General features: G+C 34.8%; 1 protein-coding gene across 3 annotated transcripts in view; it reads left to right on the top strand.

Annotated features, from left to right (window-relative positions):
* The window catches only part of GRID2 (glutamate ionotropic receptor delta type subunit 2), a 1,486,895-nt gene that overhangs the window by 1,087,282 nt on the left and 375,831 nt on the right, over positions 1-23,782 (top strand). The window lies entirely within an intron of this gene.

Consider the following 23,782-nt stretch of genomic DNA (forward strand, 5'->3'; position numbering starts at 1 on the left):
ATTTGTATCAGAAATAGCAAGGTCATATGTGATGAGAAGTTACAAATAATCTTGAATCATTTAATATTCTCTTGGTCTTAGGAGCAGTCATTGTTAGCCCTTTCTCCCCACAATATTTTCACTTACAAGCGCACTGATACTTCATAATTCATTGTCCCACAGTCTGCAGAAAGTATAGAATTAGACAAAATCAGGGGCGCCTGGGTGGTGCAGTCGGTTAAGCGTCCGACTTCAGCCAGGTCACGATCTCGCGGTCCGTGAGTTCGAGCCCCGCGTCAGGCTCTGGGTTGATGGCTCGGAGCCTGGAGCCTGTTTCCGATTCTGTGTCTCCCTCTCTCTCTGCCCCTCCCCCGTTCATGCTCTGTCTCTCTCTGTCCCAAAAATAAATAAAAAACGTTGAAAAAAAAAATTTAAAAAAAAAAATTAAAAAAAAAAAAGAATTAGACAAAATCAGGATAATGGACAAAGAGAAAAAGAGCATGGTATTTTAAGGAAAGGACAATCCAAATAGAAGGAAAAACCTACCTCTTTTTTTTTTTTTTCTCTTGGACTGTGCCTCTTCAGAAATTTATTTAACATTCTTATATTAAATTCAAATAAATAAATCTAGGGTTTTTAAAATGTATTTTTTAATGTTTATTATTTATTTTGAGAGAGAGAGGGAAAGAGAGAGAGCATGCACAGGAGTGGAGGAAAGGCAGAGAGGGAGAGAGAGAGAATCCCAAGCAGGCCCAGCACTGTCAGCACAGAGCCCAACATGGGGCTTGATGTCACAAGCCACGAGATCATGACCCGAGCCAAAATCAAGAGTTGGACAGTGAATCGACTGAACCACCCAGGAGCCCCTAGATTTGTTTTCTTGGGTTTTTTGTTGTTGTTGTTGTTAATGTTAAGGGATATTGTGACCAATGTGTAGCAAACATATTCTCAATTTGTACAATATACAAGAAAGTATGAATTTTAGAAATAATAATTTATGTATGTCAGTATAAGATCAAGGAGTGCACTTATTTTCTTCTGGATGCACATTTTAACAAAAGAGTAAATAACATGTGATTACTTTTCTTACTGGAAGTACTTCAGCCTATTTCATTGCCTTTTTTTCCATCTAGTCATCTCTCCTCAAACACTCATACAAAGCATTTAGCATTTACTACAAAGAGTTCTGACCTTACCAGTCAAAAGATGTCAGTTCAAGTTCGTGCTTTCAATTAATGGATTATTGAATTTTTGGAAACCAAGGAGCTATTTTCAACCTCCATTTTTCTGTCTGTAAAAAGGGAATAATGAAACTGGCCTTTAATGAGATCAAATAGGTTTTTATGAGTAAATAGGTTAAATTATGTGAAAGCAGTTAGCAATGTACAGTGTTTTTAAATATAAGATGTATTGTGTCTGCAGTAGAACAATGACGTGTAAATTAACTGAAGAAAAGAAGAAGTGTGAATGAGTGATCACAAAAGCATAATTAATCATTGTCATCAATCTTTAGATTTTTGTGGGAAATTACTTAAAAGACCCTAAGGTGGAAAAAGACACATAAATTGCAGAATCGTGACTTTTAGGCCCAGTTACTGTTACCTTAATTTGAAAACCTGCTAATGAGAGCCACCACAGCTCTCCTCCTAGTGAAGTTTGTACTTTGTAGAGGAAAAATGGGCAGTAGCAACAAAAAATACCTGGAAAAAAAAAAAAAAAGCCCCAGATTATAAACTGTAAACATTTCTAGAAGTCTGTGTATCTAATTATATTGTCTCATAAGAAAATTGTGTTTGATTCCAAGTTAGCTTTAAATACATTCTATATTAATAGATAACTTAAAAAAAAATGCCTTAGTAATAGCCCTGAAATTCATTGTCCTCATTTTTTTGCTGAAGACATAGCCTTGTTTTTGCGACTGAAAGACCTTCATCATTTTGAACCCCCACAGAGATTTAAGCTTTCTTGAGGTCTCAGCTTGTCATCCTTCTGAGACTAGAGGCAAAGTTAGGGGCTGAGAGAGTAAGTGTGACAAGAGACCCCACTGGACAAGTACTCACAGCAGGCAGGTGGCAAGCTCCATAGCTCCTACAGCAATGTCTGAAGAGAGCTCCTTTGGAAGAGTTAATAAATAATGCAGTTTGGTTCAGGGCTTCAGGCAAAAATGGCATCTCTGGCTCGGGAAATTTCCAGTGGAGAAGTTCCACCTCCAAGTTGGTAGAGTGAGGAGTAAACAAACAAACTAATAAATAAAGTCATTTAAAGTCTGGAAATTTTTCTAAGGGCATACAGAAAATAAAGTAACACTTATTCAAGAAAATCTAAAACTTGGTAAGAACAAGAGTCTGTGGCATCTGAACGTCATCCCACTCCTTCTTCTTCCACCTCACCCCCTGCCCTACTTAATTTGATGGAAGCTCCACTCCAAGCTGTTATCCCAAGAAGACAGGGTTCCCCCTGTCTTCCCAATTGTCTTGCCCCTGTCTTGCCCCTAAATTCCCAATCAAGAATTATTTTATCTGGAGGGACAGGCAGTTAGCATTTCTTGTACCTTCCATCTCCAATCTGAAGAGGCTAAATTCCTGGTGACAGTGGGCAACATTTTGGGGGCTCTCTTTCTCCATGTAGCTCCCACCACCAGGATGCAGGTTTTGCTGCAGGTGTAGCAGGCCTGGAATACTGGGACCTTGATCTCTATCACTCCAGCTTGCTCCAAGGCCAGAGGTTCCAAGCCAACAAAGGGAAGTAGAGAAGATCAGAGGCTTCCAGCCAACCCAGTACTCAGGGTAGTGGCACAAAGAATTTGCTTAGGGAAGATAGAGTCCATAAGAAAAGAGAGCACCTAAGCATTCTCCAATTATTTGAAACAGTATAGGGAAATTAAGTCTAATGCTCTTAATTAAGAGCAACAAGCTAAGTTATAAGCCAACTAGTTCACCAGTGAAAACCAGGGAAAGAGATAGCTAAAAATAGACTTCCTGGAGTCAGAATGAATTTTAAAGTCTGACTTCAAAAATAAAATTTTGTTCAAAGAAATGAGCAATTTTTGACCCAGGACATTACTGAAAACAATAAAGCAATCAGCCAGTTATTCATAGAGCTTAATGACTATAATGAATATGACACAATATCTATATGGACACAAACATTCTCAAAAAAATGCTAGCAAACTAACTGAAGGCACATATAAAAAGTGGAATTTATCCTAGCAATGCAAGATTGGCTCAACTTTTGAAAATCAATGAAATATATAGCATTAATTAAAAAAAAAAGAATAAATCCACAAAGTCATCTCAATAGATGTGGAAAAAGAATTTAATAAAATCAAAGACTATTTTATGATAAACACTCAATAATATGGTAATAGAAGAGAATTTCCTCAACTTGGGAAAGAACATCTATAAAAAAAATTCATCAGCTAATGTCATATTACTGGTGAAAAACTAAAAGCTCCCTCTCCTAAGGTTAGTAACAAGACAAGGATGTCAGTTATCACTATTCTTATTCAATATTGTTCTGGAAGTTTTAGCCAGCACAATTAGGCAAGGAAGTTAAATAAAAGGAATAATATTAGAAAAGAAAAAGTAAAACTTTCTCTATTTGTAGATGACATGATCTTACATATAGAAAACCCTAAAGCAAAGTGTGTACATACACACATACACATATGCGCACTGTTAGAGTTAATAAATGAGTTCAAAAATTTTTTAGGGTACAGATCAGTGTACAAAAATCCATTGTATTTTTGTATGCTAGCAATGAAAAATATAAAAAGGAAATTAATAAAGCACTTCCATTTAAATATATCAAAAACAATAAAATAAGAATAAACTTAACAAAATAACTGCAATTTTTGTCCATTGAATACTTTGGAACATAGTTCAAAGAAATTAAAAAGTTCTAACTAAATGAAGAGATATTGTGTGGTCATAGATTAGAAGACTCATTATTGTTAAGATGGCAACACTCTCCAAATAGATTTATAGATTCAGTGAAATTCCTATCAAAATTCTAGCTCCTTTTTTTTTTTTTTTTTTTTTTTGCCATAATTAACCAGCTGATTCTAAAATTCATGTGGAAATGCAACGGAACCGGTGTAAGTGGAAAAAGGCAACAAAAGAGAGTCGTGAAAAAGAACAAAGTTGGAAGACACACCTCTCAATTTCATAACTTACTAATAGTTATAATAATTAAGATAGCAACTTATTAGTTAAAGGTAGACATTTAGATCAGTGGAATAGAACTGAGAGACCAGAATTAACGCATATATCCATGGTTAATTGAATTTAAACAAGAGTGTCAAAACCGTTCAATGGGGAAAGAATAGTCTTTTCAAAAATCATGCAAATACAACTAGGTAGCCACATGCAAAAGAATGAATTCATTCCCTACCTCAAACCATATATAAAAATTAACTCCAAATGGATCACATAGACTTAAATGTAAGAGCTAAATCTATATAACTGTTATAGGAAAACATAGGTGTAACTTTAGTAACTTTATTTTGGCAATAGATTCTTAGATATGGCATTCAAAGCACAAACAACAGGAAAGTAAAATGTTGGATTTCATCAAAATTAAAAACATATACTTCAAAGGGCAGAATCAAAAAAGGTGAAAAGACAACCCACAGCTTGATAGAAAAATGTTTGCAAATCATGTATCTAGTATACATAAACAATAAAGTTGGAATGGTTCAATATGAAGAAGAAAAATAAACCAATCAAAAATAGGCAAAGGATCTCAACAGACAGGTTTTCAAAGAATGTGTATACATTGTCAATAAGCACATTAAAAGATTCCCAAAACTATTTGCCCTTGTAGAAATGCAAATTAAAAATATAATGAGCTACCACTTCACACCCTCTAGGAAGGTTATACATCAAAAGGACAGGTATAGCAATTGTTGACAAGGTTGTGGAAAAATTGGAACCCTCATGCATTGCTGGTAAGAATATAAAATAGTGTAGCTGGTTCAGAAAGCAGTCTGGCAGTTTCTCAAATGGTTAAACACAGAGTTATTATATGATATTCCACTCTAGATATATGCCCCAGAGAAATGAAAACTTATGTACACACAAAAACTTGCACACAAATATTCATAGCTTTATGAATAAAGCAAAAAAAAAGGGGGGGGGGAACAACTCAAATGTCTATCAGCTGATGGATGGATAAATAAAAGCAGTATACCCATAAAATGGAATATTATTTGGCAATAAAATAAAATAAAGCATCAGTAACATGGTACATGAGTCAACCTTGAAAACTATGCTAAATGAAAGATTCCAGTTACAATAGATAACATATCATATGATTTCCTTTATGTGAAATGTCAAAAATAGGCAAATGTATAGGCATAGAAAATAAATTAGTGATTGCCTAAGGCTGGAGAAAATTAGGGGGTTGGGATACAATGGCTAAGGGGAACTTGTCATCAACTCTGGGTCTGGAGTTCTTTCTTGTCCATCAAGAAAGCGGGACGCAGAATTAAAAAAGCAAGAGATGGCTAATGTCCAGGAGAAGACAAGAGCCCTGATTAAGGATCCTTGCTCCTTTTTTATTAGGATCAGAAGGCTTACAAACATGGTGATGGACGTGCACAAAGAGACAATGAAACTGTGAACATTAACTCCTGGGCATGAAGATCTGTGGGGTTAGGGGTTTGGGTTAATACAAACCAAAATCCTGGCACCAGGGCAGAAGGTTGTTTATGACAGACTTGAGACACCACCTCTGTTTACCTAAACTGGTCTAGGGGACAAGAAAGACAGAGTATGCTACCTCAGGGTCAACAAGGCACCTGTGTTTTGCTAATTAGCTCTGCTCTGGGCAACTTTGCCCTGCAGCAGTCTATAGCCCTATTTACCTGTTTACCTAATTTGATCCTTCCTTTCTGTGAAAGCAGCTTTCTGCTATTGTACTAAATTGGGGGTGTTTCTGCCCTGAATACCTAACCTTTACCTCATATACCTTTATCCTGTACTGAGGCCTTTGCCCTTCCCTATCTATACTGGGGCCTTTGCCCTGCCTTGCCTATACCTATTTACCTAAACTTGTTTACCCAAACTTGGGTGTGAACGTCCATGGCTTTCTAATTCTTTATGCCTTGTTAACCCATTGGTGCAAGCTCAGGGAATTCCTAAGTTTATTCCCCACAGGAACTGGAGTTCTTTGGGGAATAATGTTCTCAAACTGATTGTAGTGGTAGTAGCATGTCTGTGAATACATTGAAGCCACTGAATTGTGAACACTTTGAAGTGAATTATATCTATGTATATTATATCTCAATGAAGTAATTTAAAAAAAGAAAAGAAAAGAAACGTCTGGAACCGGATTATGTTGAAATCCCCAGTTCTCCAACTCTCTGTGATTCTATTTCTTCATCTGTAAAATGGAAATAATATTATCTACCACAGAGAGCTGCTATGAAAATTAAAGGAATTAATGCATGCAAAGAACAAAGGACTTACAACAACCTGGCTTTAGGAAGTATATGTGTGTGTGTGTGTGTGTGTGTGTGTGTGTGTGTGTGTGTGTTAGTTCTTTTTATGCACAGAAGGTTAAGGGAAAACATAAAAGAAGCATCCAACTCTAGCACAGTGGGAGAGCCTTAAAGAAAGGATGACCAAATTAATTTTGAAAGATGAGCAAGGATTATCAAGGCATAAGTAGAAGGGAAGGTGTATGCCACAATGTAAAGAGTATATGTAAAAGTATGCAGACATCAAGAATTTAAAGTATCCTAAAAGTAAATATGAATGTTTCCTGAAATAAGTGAAATTGAAATGCTGAAAATTCCAGCAGCCTGTGTGTAAGTTATTTTTTTTAAGAGCCCCTTTGGAGACAAGTCAATTAGAAATTTGCTTGTGAAAATGAGGTTAGCATGATATAATTTAGATAAGGTGCATCAAGTTAAAGATACTATCATTACAATTTTGATCTAGCCTACAGTTTAGATAAAATGGTTCTCATTTTTGTTATGGAAACAGTGTAATCAGTAAACATAGCTCCATAATGTACACACATTTTGTTGTCTCTTCTGCTGATTGTACCCATCTTATGTGAGAGAAAAGGGAAGAATGTGATTTTTATAAACAGACACTTGAGGATTATATGCAAATGATGGCCTATGCACCTGATGTAATTTATAGTAACATGAATGTGTGTTCACTTCAGTACTGACTGAATAAAATCATCATGAGAATTGATGCATGACAATGGCTTGACAATATCTTATTCTTTCTCATCACACCAATTTTTAAGATGATTGCCGTCATGCAGACATGTGTGAGTATCACTATTGCACTGAGAAACTATGTATGACCGGATGTTTTTCCTTTTGGAAGCTGAAACCTGAACTCTCGGACTTGTGCTTACCTTGCCAGCATATCTACTGAACTCTCGGACTTAATAATGAATAAATATTTCAGAGATATATTATATAATTTACTTCTGAAAAATAGATTTACTAGTTGTTTCCAGGTGTTTAGTAAGATATTGACAGTCATTTGCAAATTCAAAGATGTAGACCCAGTGGGTCTATATAACCTCCATAATTTCTGCAGTATTCTAAACAAAATTATATGAACTATATTATACTTCACTTTCAGAATTGGATTATACCACTGTATCTGAAAGAAGCTCAAATGTCAAGGTGACTTTGATGTTTTAAGTTATCTTTCACCAATTCAATGGTTTTAAGCATAGTTACAAGAACACAAGACCGGTCCTTAAATAGAATTCCTCAGAAATAAACATAAGTATAAAAATAAAAACTAGAGAGATGGTTCTGCTATAGATTTTACTCTTTGGAGTTACAAAAAGGAATCTATTAATGACTTAATAATCATTAAAGCTTATAGATAATGTTACCAGCTAACCCTTAGAACACAGTTACTAAAAATCTTATTCTTCATATTTTAATATCTCCTGCTTTCTTGGAACCCTCAAGATTATTATTTACATTTTCTTGATATGACCTAGACTTATAGCTAATTCAATAACTTCTTCAAGAGGCACCTGAGTGGCTCAGTTGCTTGAGCATCTGACTTCAGCTCAGATCATGATCTCATGGTTCGAGGGTTTGAGCCCTATGTCAGGCTCTGTGCTGACAGCTCAGAGCCTAGAGCCTCCTTTGGATTCTGTGTCTCCCTTTCTCTGCCCTCCTCTGCTAACCCTCTGCCTCTCTCAAAAATAAATAAACCTTAAAAAAATTTTTTAAATAACTTCTTCAAGTTACCTATATGGTAAAAACTAAGCATTGAATTTGTGTTTGTCTGACTCCCTAACCACCCATGATAGAGGAACAAGTACTAGACTAAATTGTTCTTCTAAACAACTAGAAAACTGAGCAAAGAATGGAAAAACCTTCAAACATTGGTTAGCAGGTGAAAAACGATTTTGATTACTAAGAGGTTAGAAACAACTAAGTGATCCCAATAATCACCCCAGATTTCTGGCTGGTGGCAATTTCCATACTAGAGGCACAGGAATAAATCCAAACCAGAGCTTGTCAGCCTCACTGAGTTTAGAAATTAGAGATATAAGTTTGGGAAGGCTGAGTTGGTTGGTAATTTAGGGGCATGCTCTGGAATAGAGGGAGCCACTGAGGAGGTATTAATACTTGCAGAAATTCTGAGTCTTGGCTGAGTAATAGGTTGTAAATGCATATGGAGAAACTACAGAGCTGGGCAAAAAATGAGAGGAAGCAGATCAATTCCCATAACTCACATATGATGTAGAGACTTTAGAAAAAGATTTCATTTGGGGTGGGGGATCTTTTTCTACCAAGACTTTAAAAGGATATATGAAAAGCATGTGTTTATCTTTGAAATATGTAGCAATTAATAGATATTTAGGTGAGCAAAGTTAGATAGCTATAAAGTGGGATAGTCCTATGTATCGTGTTATATTGATGTCGTAAATGTTGCCCTGACCTCTCAAAAGGTCCAGCTTCTTATCAAGAAGATGAATATTTCATCTGCCATTTTTGAACTTTAATAGCATGTTGATGGTGCTGCTGTTTCATAGTTGACCTAAATTAGCCTTGGATAAACACATGAAAAAAAAATCACAGGAAGTTGTCTTTGCCTATGTTTTAGAACGCTTCCCAATCAGTAAGGAAAAGCAATTTTGAATTAAAATGTAATAATTAGATTTATGTTTACAAAGGAAATAAATTTTGAGAAAACCTAGCATGCTTCCCCAGTGCCTCTCAAAGAGCCATGGAGTTGGATGGCAGCCTTTCCAGTGAGGCGCTAGACTTTAAGTAGGATTAAGATTCTTTCAGGGACACAGGAACAGGTTTTGACCAATAGGGAACCATTTATCAAATCGGTATCCGTTGAACTAAATGGGACCCTAGGGTAGTCTGAAATGAAGAGATACCTCCAAAAAGCATTCAACATGGGAGTAGCTTACTCATCTGTCAGCTTCCAGAACACAACCAGCTATTCAAATTCAGCTCCCTCCAGGGAAGCAGGAGTCAGTCAAGGAGAGAACCACCATACTGCATCGAGGTCCCAGAAATGGAAAAATTGGTCAAGGAAAGGAAGGCAAATGCATACTCTTTCAGAATACACCCCTTGGGTTTTTTAATGATCGGTTGGAATACAAAGAGGTTTGGGTTTTAAGGTGTCATTTCACAGCATCTCCATGTAAACTGTGTACTAATTATTTTAACCTGGAAACAGAAAGGCAATCATGCTGGAAACAGAACTGTGATTCTTACATGTTTAAGATCTTTTAGCCAGAATTTCAGGTTCTCTGGGTGATGGAAGTTAGCATGAGAAAATGAACTTTATATTTTTTTAAGGGTTTTTTTTTCTTTGGTAGACATTATTTTATTTATTTTCATTTTATTTTTCTTCTCCTCTTTTTAAAAAAATTTTAACCATTGCTAGTGGCATGATATGTGAAATGGGAAAATGAAATGTTCAAACTAATTTTTTCCCACTGATTCTTATATAGAGTAATGTGTTCCACAGTTAAGTTAAAAATAACAAGCTGTATGTTGTTCTGAGCCACATATAATCTCCAAGACCATGGTCAATAAAGCACTCAAGAAAATGAAGATTTGAAGCAGAATGGTCTGAAGTCTATTGGGGAAGAAAGAAGAAACTGATTAGCATTTGAAAGCAAGGTCTTTTACTTTTTTAAAAGTCAAGGAGAATAAAAAAGTGATCACTCATCAAGAACAAAGAGTTTGAAAAATATCTCACCTTTGTTTTATTAGTCCTTTCAAATTTTAAGAATGACCTTTGGTTATCAACTCCAAGAACCAAGATGCATTTTAATACACATAGCGTTCCTTTTGGGAACACAAACCTAAGACAGTTTGTGGAATGCAAGAATAAATAGGACCAATGCTTATTTTTTGACATTCCTAAGTGACTTTTGCTCTATGAAGGATGTCATAGACAGGATAAGTGTTAGGGCTGGTTTAGGCTAAGTATTCTGATTTATTATACACTAAACTATAGCAATACAAAAAAAAAAAGTTTTCTACATCTTTATATTTCCCAGTAAATTATCAGAATCTCCCTCTAATTCCTTAATATGTGTCTCCATAATTAATTCAACCCTGTAATTCATATCCACAACCCTGATAAGAGCTGGCACAGAGGTCATTTTTATGTCTTATTATTATTTTTAATAACATTTCAGGTAATCTTTTTCATATGCTTATTAATTTGTGAAACAGAATATTGTCTTTGTAGCTTTAAGTTCAGACTTCCCTACATTTTGTAAATCCCCATAGATTTGTTTCTTTCTTTTAAATATCAGCACCTTTCTGCTTTCTACTGTTACGTTTCTGCCCTCTATGCAGGAGATCTTTTCTTTTAAGCTTCCCACTGTGCTTCGTAATAAAATCAAAAGGAAAAGGTACATCCTTCAGAAAGCATTCAGCTCACTAGAAATAGAAAACCTGTCACCTTATTCTTAAAACCTTAGATCAGGCAGGCCAGTGGCAGAAATAGTGAGTACATTTTCTACAAAGGATATAGAATGGGCCTAGAGAAATTATTAAGTGCCTTGTTCTCTCCAGATCTCCTTTTAGGGAAGAGACCATCTTTGTTCAGGAAAAAAAGAAAAAAAAAAACAAAAAACAAAAAACTTGAGACTGATGGGAGAGAAACTTTTCCTCCACCCTCTTAGGTTCCAATGCTGGAGGGCCTGTGAATTAAGGGGCAGTAGGCAGATTAACAAGGAAAGGCAGATTTCCTTCAAAAAGCAAATTGAAGGCAGATTTCCTTCAAAAAGGAAAGAAGGGAAGGGTCTATTGTTTGTTTGTTTAATTCTAAAGGGAACGAAATGTCTGTCTCCTTCCTGGAATTTGCAAGAAACTCCCCTGGAGGAGGGTTAATGGCAGTTGAAGTTTCAGGAGGCTCTGCTTTAGTCAGATAAGGAAAGTTCAGATAAGATTTTAAATGTTTTCACTTTAAAATAATCTTTGTGCTAAAACTGTGATCCCATCAATATGCTGACTAAAGTTGAAGTGTGAATTCAGAAGAAGAGTGTGTAAATAACTCTACTTTAGAAATGAAAAGGAGTTTGAGACTATGGAGTGTGGAAAGAGAGAGGAAGAATGATTGGTTGAGAAACTGATGAGGTTTTGGGGCGATGGTGGGGTTCATGGGCTGATAGCCAAGAAAGAATTCTTGAAGACATCTTTGGTGCAAAAAGGTGACTTTATTAAAGCACAGGGACAGGTCCCATGGGCAGAAAGAGCTACGCTGGGGTTGTGAAGAATGGTTGCTGGAGACAAAGTCAAAAGGGAAGTTTCCAAAGAGATTTTCATATGCTAAAGACTCACAGATTACTGGAGGTTTAGCTATTGTGAAACTAAGGTTGTTTTTCCCTCTAGCAAAACATTAACATTAAGACAATAAAGGAGTTCCTGGACTTTAGGCTCTTGATGGGATTGCCTTTTTGTTGTAAACTCTTTGGAGAGTCTTATCAGTTTAACCATTTGTGTGTTTTGTTTGTTTGTTTGTTTCTTTTTCCCTTTCCTGTTTTTGGGTACCCGGGAATGTCCAAGGAACATCATACATGCCCCACCCAGGCAGGGGGTAGGGAGGGAGGGCAGGAGTGGTGGACGGATTCCATGCTAGCTTGTACTTTTCCCTAGCCTGCATTATGCTCCATCATCAATACCACCATGTATTAAAAGACTAAGTTGTTTTTCTTGTATCTGCTATGTGGTTTCTGAAACTCCTCCCCACCACCCCAAGCATGTGAACATACCAAATGCTGAAGACAGTCTAAATTAGTAGTGAAGAATGATGAGGTTTTGTAGTGATGGGGGGTTTCAGAGCTGACGGCCAAGAAAGAATTCTTAAAGATTTTTTGTGTGTGTGTGAAAAAAGGTGATTTCATTAAAGTACATGGACAGGAGTCATGGGCAGAAAGAGCTACACTGGGGTTGTGAAGAGTGACTGGTTATATACTATGGAGTTGGGGTAGGGAAAGGCAAAGGGGAGGCCTCCAGAAGGACTTTCATATGCTAAAAAGTTCTCCTAAGATAACTGAGGCCTTGATATTGTCAGCTAAATGTTTTGTCCTCTAGTAAGGCATTAGCATTAGGATGGTAGGGGCTTCCTAGAGAAATGTTATACTCTATATTTGCCTCAAGTATTTGTCAATAGACTGCAGGTTATAAAGAAATTTAATTTTACCTGCCATTTCCTTCTTGCCTTTGAGCATTACTATAGAGGGGAGGGTGATGTTGGGGCTCCAGAAAACCGAGTCTATAGCTTTCTGGAGATTAGGCTATTGATAAGATTGCCTTTTTTTTTTTTTTTTTTTTTGTAATTTACTAAGATATTTTTAAAGTGATGGAGACTCATGTCCTACATGACTGTGGTCTCTATAGCTAACCATTTGTTTTCTTTCCTTTCCTTTGTCCTCAGGCAGCCAGGAGTGCCTGAGGAATATCACACACATCACACCTGGGTGGGGAAGTATGCTAGCTTCTATTTTGCCCTCAGCTTGCCTTATGCTCCCTCATCAAAGAATACAGTCTTTAGTATCAGACAACACTGGATTCAAATTTCAATCTTTCTCATGAGCTTGTGAGGTCAGGAACATTACTTATCTACTCTGTTCTCCAAGTTTCAGTTCTCCCATTTGTAATATGACAATAACAATACCGGAGTATTCCAAGGACTAAGTGAAATGATGAATATAAAGTGAAAAGGATATCACAGGCCTCATGCAAGCTTTTTATTATTGTTGGTGTTTTTTATTTGCTTCTTCCCTTAGCCTGAAATATGCTTTGGGTTAAAAAAAAAAAAAAAATGCTTGGGCTCTGAACTTCCTTTATTCTACTAATTCTTTCTCATGTGTCTCAGACTAGTTCTGTCTCCACTCCATTTTTCATTCTCCAGCCACTAGGCTTCTATTTTGACTTCTCCAAAGAAACTACTTTCCAAAAATCATCATGATCTCCTACTTGACAAATGATGGACGTTTTCACATTTTATCTCTCTGTACCCATTACCTACATTAGAATCCATTGCCAACTTACTCCTTGAAACCCTGTCCTCTCTTGAGTCCTCTAGCAGTGTCTTTCCTGATTCTCTTCTGACCTCTCTATTCCTTCTATCTCCTTTGCTGAAGTCTCTTTTTCCAAAATTCCATTTCTGAATGTTTCTATACTTTCCCCCTTAATGACTTCATTTACTTTCTTCTTTTTTCTTTTAATTTTTTAAATGTTTATTTAGTTTTTGAATGAGAGAGAGACAGAGTGCAAGCAGGGGAGGGAAAAGAGAGAGGGAAAAACAGAATCTGAAGCAGGCTTCAGGCTGTAAGCTGTCAGCACAGAGCCCGATGCAGGGCTCGAACTCACAAACTGCGAGATCATGACCTGAGCTGAAGTCTGATGCTTAATCAACTGAGCCATCTAGGCTCTCCTTTATTTTTGAAAATTATAAACAAATTTTTATTCCCAACCCTGGCCTCTCCCTCATACTTTAGACTGATTCATCAAACAAATGTTAAAATAAGTATTATATATTCAATGATAAGTTAGAAAATGTGGAAAACAAAAATTAATAGCAAAATCATTCATAATTCCCCCATCAAAAACTTAACTAAATATTTTAGCGTTTTTTCACTTATGAGCTAAACAAAACTAAGTTACTTTACCCATAATAATGGAGATAATTATGATTCTAAACTCAGAGGACTATTGGGCATAAATATACAAATAGCACTTGAAAAGTGCCCAGCATATAATAAGTCGTATACAGGTGTCTTCAGCTATTATTATTACTTATCATTATTTTTCAAACCACACACCGCTATGGACTGAAAATTCATATGTTGAAACCAATCCCCCATGTGATGGTATTTTTAGCTGAGGCCTTTGAGAGTAAGCTGGTCATGAGAGTGGAGCCCTCATAAGAAGAGACACAATAATGATCTCTCTGGTCTCTGCCAAGTGACATGGGGCAGCCAAGCCCCTCATTAGACATTGGATCTATTAGCACCTTGATCTTGGACTTCCTAGCCTCCAGAACTATGTGAAATAAGTATTTTTTAAGCCACTTGGTTCATGGTAATTTTTTATAATAACCTTAACTAAGACACACACATTCATGGATAGTTTTGTGCATTTTCTTCCTATTTAGCAATATATGAATGAATATTTTTAATGTAAAGAAATAGCTTTTGTACAGCAGATGTGATAAATAGTTTTTTTTTTTTGTTTTTTGTTTTTTGTTTTTTGTTTTTTTTTTCCCCAGCTACCTGATGAATTATCTTTACATTTGCTTCAAACTTCCATTAACTTACCCAGGCTTGTATATAATTTCCAACATGTCAGCTGAAACTCAACATTTTTATTTCTCATTCACTGAAATGTATTGAATGCACATTAAAACAATGTTCTTAAAGTGATATCTTTAATCTATCTAAAACACTAACAAAAACAAACCAATCCCAAACTTAAAAATGTTATTCTTGGTTTAAGAAAATGACCTGTGGCCCAAGTCTGAGCAGATGGCACAGTACCAGGGCACTGAGACACTGGGGTTGATGACTGAATGTGCTGTGTAGTAGTTGATCATACAGATACACTTACAAAAAAAAAAAAATCCATACTTTTTGAGCATTTAGTTTGTTTTCAAGCTCTCACTGGAGAAGTTTCAATGAACATTCTTTTAGATACATTCTAGTGTGTATTTATGATTACCCTCTTAGATGTAAAATTACCAGAAGAAATAATATAAAAATATGAAGGCATTTGCCTTCCTACTGTGAATTTGTTTGCTTGAAAAGCTGTTGCAATTTTCACTCACATAAGTGGTGTATAAGAAAGACTGTTTCTTCACATGCTTGTTGATAAACATTAACATTCTTTTTCATCTTTGTCAGTCTGATGAGCAATAAATAAAATAATTCAACTTATTTTAATTTGTATTTTTCAAAGGTGTGTTAAGAGAACAAAAATAAATAATTCATCCTCAGTGTTTGCTATTGGACTTTGTCCCTTTAAAATTTAATCTTTAAAGATTATGATGATTTTAACATTTGCAATTTCTTCCAATAAATATAATTTCCCTTTTAGCTGATTATATGAGTCACAATTATGCAGAAAAAAAGAAAACACATATTTTAATTCTTCTATTAAATTTGAATGTGTATTAATTTTGTATTCAGTGTTGTAGGTTTTTACAAAATACTCTCTTTGGTTGGATGTTAGTTTATTGACTAAGTTTATTGACTAAGTTTATTGAAAGTTATAATTCCTTTAATAGAATTGGACACATACCCCAAATAAAAAACATTCATGGAGAGTCTCAGAAGTCCATACTCTTCTGAAGCCTGATGCCCCCATGAAGTATGGCATAGCTTTATAACACTGATGCCTGATGCCCCCTAGGAAGTATGGCATAGCTTTATAACACTCACTTCTCACTAAATATCACATCTAGTATTTCAATGAATCCCATCAGCTCTACTTTTATGAGTTACCAGCAATCCAATTTCTTCTTATCAAATCCATTTTCCTACCAAGTTATGATCAGCTCACTTCTAGTTTACTGCTTGGACTTGTAATTGATCTCCTAGCTTCTGTCCTGTTCCTTCCAATCTATTGTCAATAGTAACTGTCAAGTGTCTAGTAAAGTGTTAAACATATTAGATCATGTCCCTCCTCTGTTCAGAGCCTATTTGGCTGTCCATCTCCGTGGAAGTAACAGCTAAAGTCATTACAAGTTTAAAGGTCCTGTTTAAGCTCCACCTGACACATACCCATTACTGCTCAGACATACCCTATTTGATTCTAGTCCCGTAGGTTTCTGCCACATTAGTGTCCCTCCATCTCTCAAACATGTCAGAGAAATTCCTGCCTGACACCTTTGCACTTAGTCTATTTTCAGTCTGGTGCTCTTTCTACAGAGGCTTTTCCTAATTGAAGGCACTGCCTTTTCTCACATGCTCTTTGTTCTCATTATTTGTTTAATTTTTCCCTGCAGCACTTACCATCGTCTGACATAACATATATATTACTTATTTTTTGTCTTCTGTCCCTCCCAGTGTAATGTAGGTCCAGAAGGGTAGAGATGTCTGTTTATTGTTTGCTTTATTCACTGTCATATTCCTAACATGTGCCCGGCATTAACACTCTTTTGAATGACTAAAAAAAAAAGAAAAAAAAATCTGAATTTCTGCTATTTTCCTGTAAGGAATATTACTTTGGATAGAAATACCATTAGTCATAAACATTCCAAGTTTAATTTTATATGACTTTCACTGTGTTCTGATATTTAATTAGTTTGTATTTATTAAATGTTTTTATATCCTGATGGAAATAAAATCTTATCATAAGGTTCTGCTGACATTTATTAACATTACTGTTCTTTGCAATATTTTGACATGAACACGATATATCAACCAGAAAGCTTATAAATATCATCATCGTTCTGAAGTCAAATGTTACCAAGTTCTTTAGTTTAATATTTTGTAGACATCTTACATTTGGTGTAGCCACATGTAACTTGCAACTGCAATATGCTATGTCTCAAAACATGTTCTGGATACTTTTTCTTGGGATAACTGCACTTATGAAGTACTGTGTACCTAGTAAACTTTTAACAATATTTATAGAATAGAATTGACTCTCCCATGTGGCTGTGCACTTAGATTCACTTAGGTGTTAAATTTAGCAAAAATAATGAGGACTTGGACCAAGCAAACAAACAAAAAATATTATTCAGCAGTCATATTCAGAGAGCGAACTGAGAGTCTGGTATTTCTAAGCTTATATATGATAATCACATGGTCCATAAAATTTTAGTCTCCTAAAATGTATTTTCAAGTGCGTGCTAGGGAAAATCAATAAATGAGAACTAATGTACTTAGGATTGTTGTGATTGCCTATTGTCCTTGGTAACCTTGTATTCCCAGTTACAACATCCTATATTTCTTTCAGAGACTCATGAAAACAAAATGAACATTTTTTTTGTTGTTGTTTTGCCACTCTCTAGTTAGCCTATAAGTCACTAAGATGTAACCATTTCATGATTTGAAAGCAGTGTATAAAATCAAATATTTTATTTTTAAAATGAATTATTTCGCATACTGATAGCTTTATGTTCAAGTCAAAGTATTTTTTTTCATTTAAATAGCTGCCTACAAAATAGGAGTCAGAAATAATATGTAAGATATGGTTTTAGGAAGATAGAAGGGCTTTAAAATTTACTTTTATGATTTATAACTTGAACGCTGTGTGATAAAAATACTTAAACAAGGAGTTTGAAAGATACGCTTAGTGCAGTATTTTCTAAATATTTGCTCTTCCATAAAATCCTTTTGCAAAAGCCCCTTTTAAAACATTTTTGTTGCATATCCCTGTGACCTGCTTTTCTTCTCTCCAAGCAACTCAGACATTCTTTTCCTTACATCGCCTAGACTGTTTATTACTCTGCAGATATTCAGCATGTTTGTTTTACTATCCTGATATCTTAATATGTTTTTAATAACAAATTTCATACCATTAGCCTTTTTAACTTATAGAGTTTCAAATATTCATTAAAAAATAATAATTTGTGGGCACCTGGGTGGCTCAGACCGCTAAGCATCCAACTCTTGCTACAGACTCAGGTCATGATCTCACGGTTCATGAGGTCCAGCACTTCATTGGGCTCTGAGCTGACAGCACAGAGCCTGCTTGAGATTCTCTCTCCCTCTCTCTCTCTCAAAATAAATAAATAAACTTTTAAAAAAATAATGATTTTTTTTCCCAAGGAGAATGGTGGTCATTAGTTTTGTATCCCTAAGCAAAATACAAGTTCACACTGTGCATAAAGACAACTCTTGTTTGCTTCAGCCAGGAGCATATTTTATGAGGGGAAAAAATTTAAACAGGCCATTAAGAAATGTTCTAATTCTATTTTTAATGTTTTTGAGCTATGCCTGTGAGCAGAATTACAAGGAATTTTCAGCAACTCAATCCTAGTTTCTCCATCCCGGCATTCTGTGAAGCTGTGCGTACCAAAACCTCTAAACAGCTCTCAGTAAAGCCTTGGCAATAGAGCTTGTCACTTGTACCTATCAGAAATGTCAGATGCTTTTTGCCAACTCTATCACTAGCAAACAATATTGCATAGTTATTAAAATACGGGAATTAGCTACAAAATCTGCAAGTGGCAAACAGTGTTGTAAATCAACTAAGCAATTAGCATGAGATTTTTTAAGTGACTGAATACAAATTCAGAATTATGAAGTTATTATCTAATAACCCAACAAGTGATGTGAATAAATCCTTGCTAATATGGAAATTATCAAACCAATGAAATACTCTTTTCTACAAGCAGGTCTATGGGTCCTCATGCTAATGCAGTTAGATTGATAAACTACAGGCATTCTGTGAAAGCTTTGTTTATTCCAATTGCTGAGGATTCTGCTTAGAGAATCTGTCATCCAAATGATCAGCAAATCGAAATCTGCAATTTGTTTTCATTTAATAGACAGACAGGTTTTCACCAGCTTAAACTCAGTTCTATTAATACTCTTTGAAACTAATTGCTGGAAAATGAATTTTAAAGGCAGGCTTTTTATAATTTCTTCCCCCTCCCAACCTGCACTCCCCATCTGTATAATAGAAGACTCGAGGCCATCTGTATACACTTTGGAAATATATGTTAAATAGGCACAGGCTATAATCTCCTGTCATTCATCTGCATTGTTGCAAAGGACCCCTGGACCTTGCTTCTGCCACAATTCATCCTATACTCTGTTCTCAAAATTACTTTATGATTATGCTATTTCCCTTCCACAAAGCTCCAGTTCCTTGCCAAATAAAAGGCAGAAACCTGAATATGGCTTCAATGCCCTCCATTATCTGGTCTCACTTACCATACTTTTATTTTTGTTTATATGCAATGTAACACTCATACAGAAAAAAAAGCTCAAATCATTATTTAATGAATAATTAAGTAACAACCAGCAACCACTGTCTAGAACAAAAAATAGAATGTTCTCATTACTACAGGAGCCATCTTTCCTTGTGCATCTTTCTGATTATATCTTCCCCAACATCTCAGAGCTAACCACCCAGAGGTGATCACCTCCTTGGTTTTCTTCAGAGTATCTCCACCTGGGTGTGGATCCTTAAATATATAGTTAACTTTACCTTTTTATGGATGTTATAAAAATGGAATCAGACTGTTTTCTTCCAGTATTGTTTTTTTCACCCAATATTATTCTTTTAAAAGTCTGTTCATGTTACTGTGTTTCTTAAATTTTAAGCTGTTTAGTATTACATTGCATCCATATACCAAACTATATTTATCTTTTCCATATTGATGAACATTTGGATTTTTATTATTTCCAGATTTGGGCTATTACAAACAATGCTGCTATAAGCATTCTTGGGTATATATTTTGGTACCCAAAATTCTCTAAGTGTTCATACCCAAGAATTGAAATTGTTAGAACATTGCTGTACATGTCTTCATGGCTAGATAAATATTTCTGTAACATTCAAAAACAGGCAAAAGTAATTTGCCTATAAACATCTCCATTCTCTACCAAGCATGTCAAGATGTTTTCTAAAGTGTTGAACCAGGCACCTGGGTGGCTCAATCAGTTAAGAGGCTGACTCTTGATTTCAGCTCAGGTCATGATCTTGCAGTTTGTGAGTTCAAGCCCCTCACTGGGCTCTGTGCTGACAGTGCAGAGCCTGCTTGGGATTCTCTTTCTCCCCCTCTCTGTCTGCCCCTCCCCTGCTTGTGCTCTTTCTTTCTCTCTCTCAAAATAAATAAATAAACTTTAAAAATTTAAAAATAAAGTGTTGAACCAATTTAAACATCCAGAAATAGTGAATGATAGCTCCTGTTTCTTCGTATCCTTAGCAGTATTTGGGATCATCAGACTACCTGTCTTTCTGCTTCTCATCTCTTTACTCTTGCTTTGGGATTTTCTAGTTGTTTATTCCTTTGCACCATGGACATTTATTCTGAGCTATTACAGGTCACTAATTCTCTCTTTATCTGTTTCTAATCTGCTCATTAACTCAGTCATTAAATTCTTTGGATATTGTCTTTACCAATTCTTAAATTTCTCTTTAGTTCTTTCCAATTGTGTAATGACACTTCATATGGTTTCCAATTTCCTATCAATTTGCCCTATATTTCCTTAAACACAGTAACATAATTTTTACAGTATGCATCTGAAAATTTCAGTATCTGAGTCCTTGAATGATCTATTTCTGTTGTATACTATTTCTGCCAGTTCTATATATGAAATAGAATTTCATTTTACATGATATTTTTGACTTCTGTTTTGAATATTGTATTCAAGCAATTACTTGAAGGAATAATGTAAGACCAAAAATGATGATACTTCCTCTAGAGAGTATTGTGTTTTGGTTTTTTTTTTCCTCTGTCAAGCATCTGGAGTCTCTCCCAGTCTCACACCAGTTTAAATTTCATTAAAATGTGAGACAAATTATGGAGATCTACATTTTAATCTGTAGGTTGAAAATTTTGAACTCCAAAGATACAAAGTTGAAGTAAAATGATTTATGATGAATTTCTGTTCTGTAACCTACTGTGTGATCTTGAGACATTTTTCCTAATTTTTCTTATCTGTTAAAATAGTGTGTAAATGTTAACTCCCAAAATGGTGATTTAGTGACCTTTTTTTTTATATATAGTTTCCATTGTGTTTCTCTGGTGCTTTGTGTGTACTAGTTATGATGTGTGTTGATTTTGTTTTGTTTTGTTTTGTTTTGAGTATGTGGCTTTTCCAATATTAAGTTATGAGTATTTTGAAAGTGGTGCTCATGACTTTTTACAATATTGACTATAGTGAGTACTATACTCACTATATTGAGTGTAGTACCTTGATGCTATAGCCACTCAATTCATGTTAAATAGATAAGTCAGTGAATGAATAAATATTGGAAATAGGTGCATAGATAAAAGAAATTCAGCCAGGATCAGTATTCTATTAGATTTCTATATCCGAGATCAGTATTTCTATTATATAGCCTAGACTTTCAATCTAATTTCTGTTGCTATGTTTACCTGTCCACTTTATTGACTGATTGTCCTCATAAAGCACAACTGGTCTGAGGTAGGATTTATAAATAATGATCTGAATCTGTAAAAGAGCTTAAAAACAAAGCTTGAAAACATCTATCTAGTAGAGAAGTGATAGGATGTAATAAAGGTTTATTTCAGTCATAAAATGTAAAAAGCATGTCCATTAATAATTCATCAACCTTCTTTAAAAGAGCCCTTAGTAAAACCATTTTTACTCTATACTTTTAATCAATTCTAGCTGATTTTGCCAGTATCAGACTTTGGCAATAAAACTCTGAAAGGATCCATCTGCCTCGGGATTCACTTTCAATATTGAAATGAAAAATAATTTTGAGAGGAAAATTTAGCATATTAAGGAAATATAATTTAGCGTTTTAAATAATTTCTCTAAAGAGAGAGGAGTAAAAATGAAAAAAAAAAAGGCAGCAAAATTTCATATCAAAGCATACATCAGAATAATATTTGTGCCACACAGATCATTTAGTTTTACAATATATTTAATTAATATTCTTAATTGTTTAACTATCACCTTGAGGAGGATATTCAGCTTTCTGGTAACTAAATTGCCGTTAAACTTTAGAAATATATTGGATTGTGAGGTCCATGGATAAATAGAGAATACATATGGTCTAAAATTATTGATAGAGGAATCAGTCAAGTAAGATCTTTTATGAACCATCTTTCCTTTTGTTTGTCAATGGATAGGTGTTTAAAATATAGACTAATTCTAATTCTAGAATTCTACAATTTCCTAAGCTTATCTGCATTCTTCTGAATATAATCTTCCTTTTTTTTTTTTTTTTTTGCATTTATTTAATTCATTCTGATCCTGACTTCATGGCCTACTTCAGACTCTTTGCACACTGCATAGTCATTGGCTATGTTTATATTTTGTCCATACAACTGAATGGACAGTAGCAAATTCTGTCAGTTATCTGAAAGATTAGTATACATTTTAAAATGTAGAAATATTTAGATCATCAAGATGTTCTGTATTTTACATATAATTTGAAAGGATTGATTGCTTACCTTTTTCTCATTTGATATCATTTAGATTAAACAAATCAGTATTATTAGAAATTATTATTCATTCTCAAAACCTCTCTTCTACTGATCTATCAATTTGTCAATGTTCATTAGCATCAAGTACTTCTCTATTGGAAAAACAATCAGGAGCTTACTAATTAAAAAAAAAAATTGAAATTTTTTTTTTCTCACATTCTGGAGTCCTAGAGAGTTAGAGTCTGGTATTGCGTTTCACATGTGAAGAACATAGACTTCTGCCTTGTTTCTCTACTAGGTGTGCTGTAAACAGTTATCAGAGCCCTAGTCATTATGTGTTCATTCCAGCTGGGAAGAACAATGTACAAAGTATCTGCTTACATTGCATTGGCCAGAATTAGTCACATGGTCTCACCTTGCCTAAAAGAACTGTGGATTGTCTTTAGTCTCAGGTGCTAAAAATAAAAATACATAAATACATAAATATATGGATACACACACACACATATGCATATACATGTACATAATTAGTGAGAAAGAGAACAGCTCCTGGAGAACAAATAGCAGTCACCTCCTTTACTTATTTACTGATTTATTTTAGTCTAAGGTAAGATAAAAACAGTTGACCAAGACCAAATTTTTTTAAAAAGAGAAAACTTCAGTAATTTAGAAAACCACGATTTAAAAAACATTGCAAATACAACAATATCAACACAGTTGTAGGTGAGCATTGAACTTTGAACTGATTCTCTGGGTATCCAAAGTGAAATAGGATACCAAAAGAATTAGATACCTTGTTTTAATTATTTAGAAAAGGGTATTACTGAAGCAAAATGAAGCTCTCTTGGCTCTAAACAATCCAAAAATTAATATCATGGTAATTTTTAGAGGAAAACTGAATGTTATGGTGGACAAATTCCTATAATAGATGTAGTGACTCTATAAGCACTTACTTAGTGTCTTTGACTGAAAGCCAAAGTAAATGTATTATTGTACATCTCAATGAAGTCTCATCTGCGAGTCCCTAAGGAAGGATGATCCAAGGATAAAATCTTTAGGTTTTCTGGCTTAGACCCAGGATAGATAGATTTTAACCTGCCAGGAGGGCTAGATATATATCTATCTATGTATATAGGTAGATATAGATATAGATAGATATAGATATAGATGATATAGATATAGATATAGATATAGATATAGATATAGATATAGATATAGATAGATATAGATATAGACATAGACATAGA

This window comes from Panthera onca, chromosome B1 (assembly GCF_046562875.1).
Source record: "Panthera onca isolate mPanOnc1 chromosome B1, mPanOnc1 haplotype 2, whole genome shotgun sequence".
In the NCBI taxonomy this organism is placed as follows: domain Eukaryota; kingdom Metazoa; phylum Chordata; class Mammalia; order Carnivora; family Felidae; genus Panthera; species Panthera onca.